Here is a 13833-nt window from a genome sequence, read left to right as displayed (position 1 = left end):
CGACGGGCCGCTCTCGCCTGTTAACGCTCGCTGGAACAGCCAGGGCTGCTTCTAATGGCCTCGCCAAAACTTTTCATTTTATAATTGGCAGGCAGCCGCGGCGAGATTGACAAATGAGTGTCAGCCATCAGCGATTCCCCGAGCCAGGGATGCCAGGGACGGAGAGCAGGAATCAAAATAATTAAAATAAATAAGGTGCCAAGTGATGGCACCGCTCCCTCCAACATGGCAGACGAGAGCTGCCAGCGGAAAAAAGAGAAGGAGGGACGGTTCGAGTGTCAGTCTTCACCTCCTCTCCTGGACCTCTCACCACTAAACCGTTATTAGTGACAAAAATCTGCCATCTAGTCAGTCGCCTGTGTGTGTTCGTGTTGACTTGTGTGCGTGTGTGTGTGTGTGTGCGCATGAGTGTGTGTGTGTGCGTCAGCAGAGGCCTGATTATCTGATTGAAACAATGCGGCGCTAATCAGGAGGAGTTCACACCTCCAGAAGAGCTAATTCTCACTTCCTCTGGCTCCGGTCTGGACCTTTTTTTGTTGCATGTTGCCACGTAGGAGAACTGAGATGTGATCAGCGTAATGAAGCTGCTGGAAACGCAAACAGCAGAGAGCAGAGGATGCAGCAGCCGCGTCGCTCTTCACACCTGAGTTAACATCTCGTGTTTATGTTTCAAGTCGAGACTGTTCCTTTAAATGGTCACAGGCGCCCTGAACTAAAAGGAAATATGAGATAATTGATTGTAGAAGTATTGTCCGTGTACACTGGTCAGCCCTGATATTATCTAGGTCTCCCATGTAGTGGAGGGGCCTCTATGGGTCATTCCAGGTTTCCCAGGAGAACACTCAAGTGTCACAAGATGGTCAAGATGGTTTTAATGTTGTGGCTGATCGGTGTACATCAGTATTATTTTAACTACCTGAAAAGACAGAAAGAATCTTTGGACAAAAATGTATGTGACATGTATTTTAGTGTTTTAGTTTGGCCCAAGTCCCACCCACTAACATGAAGGGGGCGGGGTTTATATAACCTATACTACAGCCAGCCAACAGGGGGAGCTTCAAACGCTTTCAGCGTTCAGAGCCGTATATTAGAGAGGGAATGGAGAGTCTGATCTATCCCTCTGTGCTGATTGGTTCTGAGTTGGTCACATGTTTCATGGGCGCCATGTTGGATACATACCAATATTCACCCATAGAGAAGTGGCAATAACAGAGAATAAAGTTGGATTAAAAGTTAAAATATGCCACAGTGCTGCAGCCTACGTCATATATACTTTGAAACCCATGTGTACATGTAATTTAGTGCTTTTACATATTGACATAACATTTATAGGCCCGTTAATGGAGAAAAAAAGACATTTATTTAAACATAGCACATCCACCCCCATAGAGTTACACTGTAGAATCTAAGCTCTGATGTAGCAAACATGGCGCCATGATTTGAGTTGGACAGACTCTCTCTAATACACGGCTCTGTTTAGCTTCAACATCTTCATTAACCACATAAAATACGGCTAAAATCTTTTTTAGGAGAGACTCTTAATCTGTTAATAATTAAGGTCACAAGATAAATTCATAATTTGCTTTCTTTATAACGACTCTCAGTGCAGGAATCACATTAACGCTGCTCCGATCTTCATTTGCTCCTATAACCGTCCTATATGTCGCAGTAGGTAGCCAGTCGGACCACAGCAGAAATAAAAAAATAGATTTCACCGGCTCTCGGATCAGATTAAGACCTAAAATGTGGGGGTTTCTGCTCAGATGTGGCAACCTGCGGATCGATAATAACGGCTCACAGTGATAGGCGGAGAAGCTGAAAGAACTCCTCTTCTTCCCTCTTGCATCACTTTCCCGCTCTGCCCGTCCTGAGCTGTTTGTCCAGGCCCTCACTCTGTAATCAGCGTCAGCGTTTAGCAGAGACCGGATGGCGATGTGACATTTCCGAACAAAGCTCGGCGCCAGCAGGAGGGGAGGGAAGGGTGGGTTTTAGCGACAGAGAAACAGCGGGACGAACGATCAGAGGAGAAGCAAAAAGGTGCTAATGAGCGTGTTGGATGCTCGCAGGTGGTTTTTAGTGATGACAAAGTGGCTTTCACCTGTCTGCTCTGCTGCCATCTCACGTAGCATCGCACATCACGCCGGAGCTCCATTAGATAACGGCGCGGCGAAGGCCAGAGAATGAAAACGAAACAAAATAGAAAAAGAGAGGGGGAGTGTGGGTGAGAAATGAGCTGAGAATACAAAAGACACAATAGCAGAATAGCGGCGTGTGTGTGTGTGTCTATGTGTGTGTGTGTGTGTGTGTCAGCGGTCGGTCAGGCTGCTCCTACAGGTTTTAAAGATGCAGGTTTTTAAATGAGATTCACGGCTCAACAATAAGACATGTTAAAGGAGTCTGCTTCACATTAGAAGAGGAAAGTCAGACAAGAATATTGAAGGTTGAATTCTTTGCATCGAGAGAAGGATCCTGGTTGTGTTATGATGATTACACCTGCAGTAAATGTATTTCAGTTTAAAATTATATTGTATTTGGTTTTCATGGAACAGACCAAGATGCCCAAATTCTTCCCAGCAGAGGGACAAAATGTTTGCATGTATGTAATTTTGCAGTACTTTAAGTTAAATATGTGTAAATGTAGCATCCATGTGCAAAACTTTCAAAAAATGACTGAGCATCTGTCTGTCGTCTTTAAATAATTAAAATAATAGACAGATATGCATCATCACTAGGCCTCGGACCTCTAACGTTATTTTAAATACAGAGACGTTTAGTGCAATGAACAAAGAAACACTGGACAAAACTTACCCTCATTAATCATATAGACTTCAATCATACAACACACACTGCGGTGGAATCGACCATAATAAAAACATAATTGCTTTCTAAACTGAATTTTCGTGTCTCTGTGTCACTGCCTAACCCTAACCCTAACCCTAGTATATACAGTCAATGTGTCTAACACGCACCATCTGCATCGTCTCATTCGCTGCTGCTCTTCTTCACCTCACAGGATTTGAGCTGGTAGGAGCTCAACAGCGCCACCCTACCACCAATGTATCACAATGGTATTCTGTGGTCAGGAGTGGAACTGCACCAATAAATAGTTTTTAGTGGGAGAAGTGAGCGCTGATTCCGAGCGCTGACGGTAGGGACAGGTTTGGTCTGCAGGCCCCAAATTGGGCAGCCAGGGTGTAGACTTTCCATGAACTGGTTCCTGGACTGTAAACTAAGCTTTAGGCGTCAAGACTTAGTTGGACTCATCAATGGTGATGGCTATGTCTAGTAAATAAATACAATCAGGTACAAATATTAGAAAACATACATGTCACGGCATGAGCTACAACTGCTTTGGTCCAGTCCTTTCTCATGCAGCATTATCATTTAAAGGCTTGGGTGGATCGCCAGCACAAAACATGAGCATTCAAAACCTGTCTCAAACAGAACGTTGACTCTGACTCTCATCTAGCGGCTTTAATGCTTCAGTCCTGCACCAGAACTAAAGCTCACGCTGTTAGAATTCATTCAGTTCACGTTTCAGATCCTGGGTGGGGTTATTATTTTGCCACAGCTAAAAGTAGCTTAATTTCTGTTGCCAGACTTTTGCAACAAAAACTTGGTCTGGAGTCTCTCTGTTGGGACCTGATTGCCAGCAACAGTGTCACTCAAGCGCTCAGAGACCACGTTGATGGGGATTTGTGAATGGGCATGATTGTTGCTATGTAGGTGTGTAGCACAAATGCACTATTAGGAGGATGTGCACTTCTTAACGTTAAAATCTTGTGCAATGATGTGAGCTCCCCAAAAACAATCGGCCGGTTTTACCATTTACAATCTACATGACATTTACAATGGAGGCTGACGGCCTGTCTCCTAGCAACAGCAACCTCGGCTGTCTGTCACTCAAAATGTCAAAGGTAACTCAGTTTGCATATTCATGATCCCCAGAGGCTGAGTCTCCACTAATCTTGTTGGGAGGTCAGGGCCTTCCTTCAGATCGAAATGATTTAAAAGTTCATCCTCTCCAGAAGGTGACCACCTCAGCACCAACAAGTTCTTGTATCCATTTAAAAGCAACAATACCCACCATCATCTTTTATGTAAACCAGACTGAACACGCTGAGCAAACGGCTGACGCCGGTACTCGCCGGCCCTGACCTGCCGTCTGTGGAGCTGTGTGAAGATGCAGGGAAAGAAAGTACCTCTCAATGAAAAGTCTTAAAAAGCCGCTGTATTTTTTTTTTTTTTTTTTTTGGTCACAAAAGTAACTCAGGGAAATAAAGCCAGTTGAGTTTTGAGTTTTCAGTCCTTCAACTTTTCTTTCATTTATTCTTCCAGGAATAGAGGGGAGCAGAAAGCAGAAGCATCGTGTCTCTGCAAAAAAAGAGCATTCAGCAGGGAGCTCAGAGTTGCCTTCTATTTTATTTCCTAAGATATGAGCCTGAATAAGGTCAGAGAATAACCTTTGAAGTAGTGCACTATAAACCACACAAGGGCTGACTGAGAGACAGAAAGAGTGTGTGTGTGAGTGCGCTGTGACATTTCCTCCAATCCTCTAATTTGAAGGCGATCCACTTTAAAGATATTGAAGGTGGAAGGACTCTGTGTGTTCCAGTGTTTTAGAAGAGTTTATCATCTGTTGACCTTCTCAGCCACAAAAGCCACTAACAGAACAGAAAAAGAAAGAGACAGAAAAGAAAAATAGAAAAGTGCCACCGGGTTCGTTTGTGTTCAATAAAGATCTCGATCTGTGTCGTGCGGCAGCTTGTGATCAAAGCCAGCTGAGCAAACCGGTCTGCATCCTGCACAAACACTAATATGTCAGCTTTCATGTAACGAGGTTATCTTGGCACTGACTGGTTGTTGTTTTCTTACCGTCGGACGGGTGGCTGCAGGGTGGTGAAGAAGGAGGACGTGGTGGAAGTCGCTGGTCCGATTCATTCTCATGCAGCTACAGTTGCATTAGGGTTTAAAGACTTGGACAGATCACCAGCATGAAAGATGAGATTTACTAAAAACCAAAGCCAAAGCCCAGGCTGATAGAAACCATTCACTGGTTCACTTTTCAGACCCCGGATCAATTTAAGATGAATTAAGCAAATGACACAAAGCTTTGTTACCAGCTTTGTTACCAGCGAGCAACAACAACATGTTCTTAGCCTGGAAGCTTGACTGAATCCCTTTTCCACAAAATGTTTGCAACAAAGTTTGTCTGGAGTCTCTCTGTTGGGAAGCTGCAAAGATCAGATTTTTGGGGCGGGGCTTGATGTGGTGATGGACAGAGGAGCATCTGTGTATTTGTTTACAACAAAGAGGCTCAGATCAGACTTTCCAGGTTTGAGCAGTGACATATTCTTCCTTCCCGTCATTGGTTGAACCACACAACATATTTCTACTCACGTACCGACAATGCCATAGCTCTTAGCTAGCTAGCAGTGTGCTTACATGTGTGTTTTCAAACCAGACTCTGTTTTCTTCCATGCATGACGTATTTTCCTTTGCCATGCTTGCACCTTATGCCTTATATAATGACTTTTATTTGTAACCGTGCACAATGAGGAGAAACAGCATCGTCTCGTCTAATTCCAGATAAGAAATTCAACTCCTCTAAAAGTATTTTAGTTGTGAAGCATACAGCTTCTACTTGTCACAGAAAACATTTCTACTCTCTCCAGTTTCCTCATCACGAGTCAGGGGGCCGAGGTCCCTGTCATTACTAAGAGCCAATGATGAGACAACTTGACATTCTGCAGAAGAACTGTTTTACTTTCCTCCTCCGTTTCTCTCTTTTTGTTTAAGAATTACGCGGCCTTTGTTTGCGGCCCCGACCTCAGACCAGCCTGTTAAAGCTATCTAATCTGTCCAGCTCCTCTTCCTCCAGCTTTTGTCTCTCCTGGCCATTATTATTGTTTCTTTTTTCCTGCGACAGCGTGGCACCGCGCCAATCTGTCGAGCCGGCCAACTTTGCCGTTTCCAAACATATCTAGTTGTGACTCACGGCTCGTCGGCGCTCCGAGGTAAGTTCACTCTGTTTTTATTTTCAGAACAGCAACGCATTTGTTTGCATCTCTTCCCATCCAGAGGCAGACGAGGGGACGACAGATGTCGCCATGTTGGCTCCAGTCGTTTCTGATCAGCCACCGGCGACGCCACAACTCCCATCAATCAGAGCACGCTGGCTGCTGTCATGTCACCAACACACACACACACACACTGTGTACATACTGTAGTACCCGCACAGTATGTGTGTACTGGCAAAAAAACACTGAGTATTTAAGTACACACACACACACACAAACCATGGGGTGTAAATGGGCTGCAGTTGCCATAGAAACAGCTGAGTCCCACAACATCCATTCCAGAGAGCCTTCAGAGAAAAAAAAGAAGTGTTTGTCTCATTTTTCAGATGTGTGTGTGTGTGTGTGTGTGTATGTGTCAGCATAAAGAGCCACACACACACACACACACACACACACACACACACTGAGAGTCAGTGTGTGTTTGAGTGTGCCGTGGATCCCCCTCTGTGATCACAAAGAGCAGCTCTCATCCCTGAGAATCCCATTTCACGGCCGGGCTTAGCGATGCTGGTGTGTTATTATGTGTGCGTGTGTGTTGATGTGGTGGCAGCAGAGAGTGAGTTGGGTGGAGGGTTGGGTTGGTAGGGGTGGTGGTGGAGGGAGGAAGAGGAGGGGGGGGGATTACTGGGCGGCTGCTCATACAGGTTGGGATTATTTCAAATAAGATGTGAAATTCCTGTAACACACCACCAATTCGAAGATGTGAGTGAAGCCTGTGATGCAGCCAGACTTTACTCGTCCAACACGTCCTACACTTAATATGTAAAATATATATATATATATAAAAAAAAACGAACAAACATGAATATTTATTCTGTGTGCTTCAGGCTGACAGACTGGTGCACAGAAAACAACTTAGCTCTGAATAAAGAAAGCAAAATAACCCATTTCCAATTAAATGATGATAAAGAAAGGAAACTGGACTAGTGGAGTTTGTTGAAGACTTTGGTGGGGAGTTGGGCTTTAAACAGGAACATCTGATGGTTTATTTTGCTCCTTAAAGATGCAATAACAATAAATACTCTTATCTTATCTTATCTTATCTTATCTTATCTTATCTTATCTTATCTTATCTTATCTTATCTTATCTTATCTTATCTTATCTTATCTTATCTTATCTTATCTTATCTTATCTTATCTTATCTTATCTTATCTTAACTGGGTTTAAACTACCAAAACTACTTGGCAAGTGTTGTACAGATGGAAAGTGAACATGGTAAATTCACATGTTTTACAAGCCCGACCATCCACCCTAACCTCCACTGTAATGAGCCCCATTATATTCAACAGAAGTGCCCTGAATGTGATGTCACAACAAGTCAAGTCTCCATGGTTACGGCCACTGAGCGTCACAAAGTGACAGTTGAACATGGAGATTAGCAGCATTAGTTTGAATCACAGGCTTTAATAGCGTCTAAACTGTAAAATTAATTTAAAAAAATGCAAAGAGCTGCTGTGTGATTGACTGAACCAGCAGATCTGAAAAGCAGTCAGAGATATATTTATATATTATTACAAATATCTGCCAAAGAACAGAGAAGTAAATGTATCACTGCTTTAGAAGAAACAAAAGACACAGAAACCTGGTGTCGTGGTTCAGAGAGTGTCAGATAACATTAATTTATGCTGTATTTACTAATTTACTGAAGTCAAACCTTAAGTTACTTCTAAGGGTTATGGTCTGGAGGGCTGATACGTTTGTGGATGTTGTTGTTTTGTCGTAGTTACGGCCGACAGTAACTATTTCAGTTCCAACAATAAATAACAATAAAACAATAAACTGAATATTTGTCATCATCATCATCCTTTTAACGCTGCAGTATTGTATGGATAACGCTACTTCTCATTAAAGCTCTTAGCGTTAGCATCATTTAGCTTCATTTATCATAGAATTGAAGGGTGGTGAATTGAATTTGTGTAACCTTAAATTTCCAAAGCAGACAAATATATTTTGCATACGAATTCATACACACACAGATTTTGAGTGGATAGGACGGAAGATACTAACACAGACAATATGGGAAGATGTTTATTTCCTGATACTGAAGATAGTTAAAGGGAAAACCTAAGGATCAAAAGTGAACATGATAAATCTGTACCTGAGCAGTGAGATCGTTTCTCCTTGATCTGTTACAGTTTCACTGAATTTTAGTAATTTGTGAGAATTAAATTAATCAAAATATTAAAGCTACAGACGATGTAATATAACAGAGAAAGTTAGATAAAGACACATTATGAGTCAAAAATATTAGAAAAGCGTTGGTTTGCAAAAAGAAGTAAAGGAAACAAGTAAAATATCACTTGAGAGAGTTAGATTTTCTTTTCCCACTTGTTTTAGGAAAACTTCAGATCAGAGTATCAGACTCTGAGCAAGTGGCTCAGATGGAGATTTTTGCTTTTTGCAGTAATTATAGTCTTGCTGTGAAGACTGGATTGCTTTCAAAAAGCTGGAATTTAAATGAAAGAAGAAGATGGTGGGATGCTCTTCGTCTCTTTTCACTTCTTTTTCTCTGCGAAAAGATTAAGTGTGAGATGGGTACATGATTCTTTTAACAGCATACAGAGTGATATAAGATGTATTTTTTGGATGGATAGTAGGAGGTCAAAGGGCAAAGCTGACAATAGACGGAGCCTGACTAGGAGGATGATGATAGAAGATAAAGGAATGAAAGCGAACATGGAGCCGAGAAGATGGAAAGCTGTGAAGAAGTCTGAGGCTTTCAAACACAAACCCTCCCCTGTGGAGGAAACAAAGGAGACGAAGTGAAAAACCAGAGCATGTTTCTTGTGGAGAGTGTAATGCTGTAAACTTTTACTTTTAGGTTCGTCTCAGAGATTCATTCATTGTCTCCAGCTCGTAGACGAATGACCAGGAGGAGCTGAGTTTAACTGACAGATGTTGAAGTCTTAGATCTGGACTGAGCATGATTCTCTGTATGGACTGTAGGTTTTAACGTGTCCACTCAGTCTTACATATGTATACACTCACGCTTGTTGGAAAAGGAACTTATGTGCATGTATTTTTACACAGTTTGAATCCTCAGCCTTTGTGCTTTCAAACTGTGCGTGTGTGCATAATCTGGTAATTACAACTTGGATGTTAATGAGTCAGATAAATTACATTAAATAATTATGTTACAAGACTGAGCACTGTCCCTATTCTCAACAGGAAGTCAGGTGTGTTCTCAGCGGCTGCAGAGCTTCGCCTCAGGCTTTGCCTCAGCTGCGCCGTGTTACTGAGTCGGTTTACAAATTGTTGCAAATGCTTTTTGGAGGATGATGTGATTCTGTTGGCTTCAGAGTCGGTGCATTGGGACTGTTTGCGGTACACGGGGGGGAGAGAGTTGATGAAAAGTCTAAAAGGCCCCGACACACTAAGTCCTTCACTGTTGGCACTAGTTGGTAGACGTGGTAACAGTTAACAGTAGACCTTCCTAGCCTTCCAGCTAATAGTAGCTCTTCCTGTTTCTCCTTTTGAATGATGAATTCAGACTAGTGCCACCTCCTGATTGGTCTTGCATCTGGTCTTGCATGTAACAAGGCCAACATGTTAACAGGGTAAGCAGCATGAGAGCAGAGTAATGACATTTAAGGAGGGTACAAGGGTGCAGAGGAGGTTGGAAGACATGGCTGCTGATGCTGAAAATAGTTGATCGTCTGTTTGTTCTTCTCAAACAGATCATTTATGTTAATTATTTGCGTTAACAGCTGCTGCACAAGTGTTGTCTCTTCACAGTGTCAGGGAATAAACAAAGTGTCAGAACATACAGCTGGATTACGTTCTTAATATGCTGACCGGGAAACACTCACATGACACAGGAGTCTAAATGGACTACAGTGTGAATGTCTGTGTGTGCGTGAAGTGAACATAGATCACATTCACCAGATGGATGGTGACGGCAGATATGTGAAACCCAGCACATCAAACAGACACTTCCGGTGTCATTTCACTTCTTGCTCATTTTATAATTTTAAGTTAAATTATATATTTCTCCATCTCGTCTCTAACGTCTGTTATTTTAGAGAGCTGCCCCGACCTCTTGTGAACAAAAATAAAACACGTTTCTCAGTTTTTATGTCCATGTTTAAGTTTGTTGTTGGGATATCTCGGTCTGGACCAAAGTGCTGGACTGAGGTCAGACATGTTATGCTTCATGGTGCAGCACATTGAGCATGTTCCACCGGGACCATGGAGCAACATGAAGACCTGGGCCTGAGCATATAGACAGTACAAACAATGGAGATGAGAGACAGTCCAAAACACTTTGGAAGACAATGCACTTACAAAAAGACACAACAACAGAGAGCAGCACCGACTAATAATAGACTGTGTAGATGGAGTATGACTTAGGGTACTTGATTGCCCCCCAGCCTAGGACTGCAATCATCTCAATGACACACAATAATATTATGCAGCCTAATCTCAACACAAGATAGCATTTGTGCTTTTGTTTTTTTGTTTTTTTAAGTAAATGAATTTACCTCTTCTCATTCACGGCTGCCCTCTGGGGGTTTCATCAGCTACTAAGGTGATAACAAGAAGAAGTCCTGTCAGTGACTCAGGGACTTTGGGTTTACTTCCTGTCCTGACAAGCTCTTTGTGGTGAAGTGGAAGGCTGTAACAATGAGGGATGACATACTTTGTCAGAAGTTAAAATTTATTTTTGTCATCCTTTATCAGATAATCTCTTTTTTCTTGCATTAGGGATGGGTACCGATACACCATAATGGCCCCAGTGCTGACTCCAGTGGTAGTAACCAGACTGAAAAGCTACATAGATTTCGGTGCTTCATTTCAGTGTCACTGAATTACCACCCACTTAGTTCTATTGCTGTGCCGACGCTAAACATGATGTCAGTTTTTCACCTGCATGGACTCCACTGAGGAAAATAGTGCAGACACATCCAGGCAAAACGGTCAAAAATTTGACTGTACTTCACTCCAAAAGATGCAAACTCGACAACGTGCAACAAGTGCTCGAAGGAGACACTGTGCACGGGAGGTAACACCTCCAATTTGATTAAACATCTGATCATCATGATTATTATAGTTAATGCAGGTGGAGATGAAGGGTGAATATGTGACGCTGATGGTCTCACGCTGAGAAACCACCATCAGGGTCCGGACCAGGAGCTAAAAGGGAACTCTGGTCCAGTGGAGACGGGTCCATCGGAGCGAGTTTCCTCTGATCAGTTCCAAGTCATTCATCAATCGACCAACTGAGCGGCACAGAGCTCTCACTATTGTGTTTTTATCTTTCTTTGTTGTGGTTGTGTTTTGTGGATGTCTGCAGCTGTGGTTTTAGGTTAACCTAGTTTAACAGTTCAGTGATGAAATATCTGACTGATCGGATCTGAACTGGTTTAACAACATATTAACAGTTGAATCCATCAACACATGACGTCCTGGTTTAGAAGAGAATTTAGCAGATGGTCAAAATCCAGTAAACATTAAATCTTTTCTTCCCACAGGGGAAAACTTAATAATTGCTACATTTATTTTATTTTTTATTTTTTAAGACATGATGAGGGTCCAATTAGATGCTGAAGCTTTTGGCAAAACACGTTGCAAATTTCCAGTTTTTACTGCCAATTTGTGGTTGGTGAACGACGGCGAGCACAGGATCTGCAGCTGAAACTCGTCAGCATCAGTCAAACACGTCGGTTTATAATCACAACTCTGAGGGAGAGGGGGGACGAAACTTTTCTTCTGAGGGTGACATTAAAAAGGCAGGGCGCCAGTTCATCAAGATTAAAAAGGGTTACTTCTTTGAGAAGCCGAAAATATCTCAACAATCTTGTTTTTGCCATGATGTTGAGATGTGCCGAGTTCTTCTGTCAGAATCCCACATTCACATGTCCACATTAACTGTCTGAAATAGGAATAAACTTATTTGACTTACTAAAGCTGCACAAACTAATCTGTTGAGCACAGTACAGCATGTGTCTGATCAGAGGCGCTAAAACTGTTAGAAAATGAAGATATGTCAGTTGCAAGCTAAACATTTTTGCAACACATTTGTCATTATTCTGTTTTCCAGCGTTTTGAAGTTGCAGCTCCTTTATTTGCATTGTCACCACCACTACTATTGTGTAGTAGAGGTCCAACATTTTGCATTCGAAGCTAAAACTAATCTGGAAATTTAAATCAGACCCATTTATTACTTGAGAGCTGGACCCAGGCAGAAAACAAGAAATTCAGAGCCTGTTTTTACAAGTGGTTAAAATAAAACTTTATGTCTCAGATAATTTAGAGTCTTCTCCACTGCGCCGCCTCGTAATGCTTCCTCCTGGCCAAGAAAGTTGTGAGTTGTTAGAGGACCAATCTGACTTGTCCACAATCAGCTTTTTCATTTTGTTGCATCCAGAATAATAAAGACAATGTTGACTCTTTGTTCTTTTGAACTGTAAGGAATGCTCTTATGCTACTGCCAACATTAGCATTGCTAGCTATCCTTCACACTCTTTGAGACTCGTCTGACCTCTGCTATCTTAAACTTCACCTCCTGAAGAGGCCAGTTTAAAGCCACAGATTCACTTAACCCACTGTCACTGTGAAAGCAGTATGACAGGATTTTCAGACCCATGTCTACTCTCTTTTGGTGGTCTTTCATATCACCAGCAGGTCTGACCTCCCGCTGTGAGACCTGTTCCCTCCCTCTCATACGTCATTGTGTCAACAAAATCATCATTACAAATTCAAAACTACACTATGAGTGAAACAATGGACAGCATGGTGCTCCTGTTCATTTTTTTTAATGCTTTTCTGCGTTTGTTGATGACCTGAAGAATGAACCGGTCAAACCCCTGCTCTTTCAAAAGGCTGCTGGTATTTGAATCAATCACTGTGTCCTGTACAGCGCCCGATACCTGCTGCTGAATCTCCCCTTCTCCTCGGATGCAGAGCAACTTGTGGAGCTCACAGTCTTAGCCGTGTGAGGCCATGACTAATAAAACAAAGTGTGCCATAGCGCTATACAACCTGTATATTAACACAGTCACATATGCATTCCCAGATTGGTGCAATTCCCCGAACATGACATAGGACTAATTCACCTATGTGCTTCCATTAACGATCGTGTAACAACACATTTGACTTGTTTGATTGAAGAAATGGACAGAAATCTCTGCCCTTCAGAGATCGGTCTTGGGGAGACCAACAGGAGTACGGATCTTAGGGGAGTGGACCAAAACTTTGCTCTGTTTTTGAGCTCCTTGCAGCTCAAAAACAGAGCAGGTACATCAACATGGTCATGGTGGTAGCCGATAAAAGCCGATAAAATCCTGACATATATATATATATATATATGAACAGTATAGCTTTTTGACATTTTAGTGTTGTCTGGTCACAGCTGGGTGTTCTTGGATCCAAACCTGCACAGGTCCGTAGATGGATCCTCGGGTTTGGGTGGACCTGTGAAGACCTCTATACAGTGCAGAATAAAACTGAACAAAGGTGTAGATGTTACTTCCATAACTAAGTCCCAGGTCAGGCATTAACATTTCACTTGGAAAGTCTGATCACAACAGGTCAGCTTTAAGTATCTATGTTCACTTCTTGCACTGCAAAAACAGCATTTGTATAAAGAAGCAAAATATTGTTATAATCAATCTAATTATCTTGTATCAAAAAAAAGAAAAAAATCTGCCGATGGGTTTTCAAGCTTCTTTCGCTTCACAAAAATTCTTAAAATGAGCACAAAGTTCACGTCTCTGAACACAATATAAGATGTATTTCTTTGATACAAGGATT

This window comes from Mugil cephalus, chromosome 5 (genome assembly GCF_022458985.1).
Source record: "Mugil cephalus isolate CIBA_MC_2020 chromosome 5, CIBA_Mcephalus_1.1, whole genome shotgun sequence".
Taxonomy (NCBI): domain Eukaryota; kingdom Metazoa; phylum Chordata; class Actinopteri; order Mugiliformes; family Mugilidae; genus Mugil; species Mugil cephalus.
Note: the sequence above shows the minus strand (reverse complement) of the source record.